Source organism: Cebus imitator, unplaced genomic scaffold (genome assembly GCF_001604975.1).
Source record: "Cebus imitator isolate Cc_AM_T3 unplaced genomic scaffold, Cebus_imitator-1.0 Scaffold223, whole genome shotgun sequence".
Lineage (NCBI taxonomy): Eukaryota > Metazoa > Chordata > Mammalia > Primates > Cebidae > Cebus > Cebus imitator.
Genome location: NW_016107538.1, coordinates 604,864 through 606,876, shown reverse-complemented (window position 1 = coordinate 606,876; position 2,013 = coordinate 604,864).

The following is a 2,013-nucleotide window of genomic DNA, read 5'->3' as shown; positions in this document are numbered from 1 at the left end:
ACCTCGTGATCCACCCACCTCGGCCTCCCAAAGTGCTGGGATTACAGGCTTGAGCCACCGCGCCCGGCCGAGAAGTTTTTAATTTATTTATTTTTGAGACAAGGTCTGCTTTGTTGCCCATGCTGGAGTGCAGCGGTACAATCACAGCTCACTGCAGCCTCAACTTCCTGAGCTCAAGTGATCCTCCCACCTCAGCTTTCCAAGTAGCTGAGACCAGAAGCACACACCCCCACACCTGGCTAATTAAAAAAATTTTTTTTGTAGACACAGGGTCTTGCTATGTTGCCAAGGCTGGTCTCAAATTTATAGGCTCAAGCCTCCCAAAGTGTTGGGATTACAGGCATGAGACACCATGACCAGTAGAAGTTTTTAATTTTAATCAAGTCCAGGTTATAAATTTTTTTTTTTTTTTAAAGAGGGGGTTTCACCATGTTGGTCAGGCTGGTCTTGAACTCCTGACCTCAGGTGATCCGCCTGCCTTGGCCTCCAAAGTGCTTGGATTACAGGTGTGAGCCACCACACCTGGCTGCCAGCTTATCAGTTATTTATTTCATGGATCATGAATGTCATTGCCAAACCCAAGCTCATCTAGATTTTTTCCCATGTTGTCTTCTAGGAGTTTTAGAGTTTTGCACTTTACATTTACATCTATGATCCATTTTGAGTTAATTTTTGTAAAGAATGAAAGATGAAAGGTCTATGCTTAGGTTCACTTTTTTTGCATGTGGATATCCAGTTGTTCCAGCACGATTTGTTGAAAAAGAGTATCTTTTCTCCATTGTAGTGCCTTTTCTCCTTTGTCAAAAATAAGTAGACTTATTTTTGTGTGGGCCTATTTCTGGCCTCTCTATTCTGTTCCATTGATATATTTGTCTATCCTTTAATCAATACCACACTGTTTTGATTACTGTAGTTTTTTTTTTTTAAATTCCCGTTTGGTTCTTTGCATATTTTATTCCTTTGCTTTTTTTTTTTTGGTTGGTTTTGTTATTATTATTATTATTGTTATTATTATTATTATTTTGTTATTGTTATTATTTTTGAGATGGAGTCTCACTCTGTTGCCCAGGCTGGAGTACAGAGGCACAATCTTGGCTCACTGCAACCTCTGCCTCCAGTTTCAAACAATTCTCTTGCCTCAGCCTTCTGAGTAGCTGGGACTACAAGTGCATGCCACCACGCCTGGCTAATTTTTGTATTTTTAGTAGAGATGGGGTTTCACCATATTGGTCAGGCTAATCTAGAACTCCTGACCTCATGATCTGCTCACCTCAGCCTCCCAAAGTGCTGGTGATGACAGGTGTGAGCCACCATACCTGGCCTTTTGTTTTTGTTACAGACAGGGTCTTGCTCTGTCACCCAGGCTGGAGCCCAGTGGCACCATCACAGCTCACTGTAACGTTCAGTTCCTGCCCTCAAGCAATCCTTCCCCTTCAGGCTCCCAATGCACTGGGATTACAGGTCTGATTACAGGCTGGCCACGCCCAGCCCTACTGCAGCTTTATAGCAAGTCTTGATGTTGGGTAGTGTCACTCTTCCAACTTTGTTCTTCTCCTTCAATATTGTGTTGGCTATTCTGGGTCTTTTGGCCCTCCGAACAAAATTTAGAATCAGTTTGTAAATATCCATGAAATGATTTTCTGGGATTTTGATTGGAATTGTGTTGAAGACATAGATCAAGTTGGAAAGAATGGACATCTTGACAATATTGAGTGTTCCTATCTATGAACATGGACTATTTCCATTTATTTGTATCTTCTTTGATTTCTTATTCTTTTTCTTTTTTGAGACAGAGTCTTGCTCTGTCGCCCAGGCTGGAGTGCAATGGCACAATCTCGGCTCACTGCAACCTCTGCCTCCCAAGTTCAAGCAATTCTCCTGCCTCAGCCTCCTGAGTAGCTGGGATTACAGGCGCGTGCCACCATACCTGGCTAATTTTTGTATTTTTAGTAGAAATGGGGTTTTGCCATGTTGGTCAGACTGGTCTTGAACTCCTGGCCTTGTGACCCACCC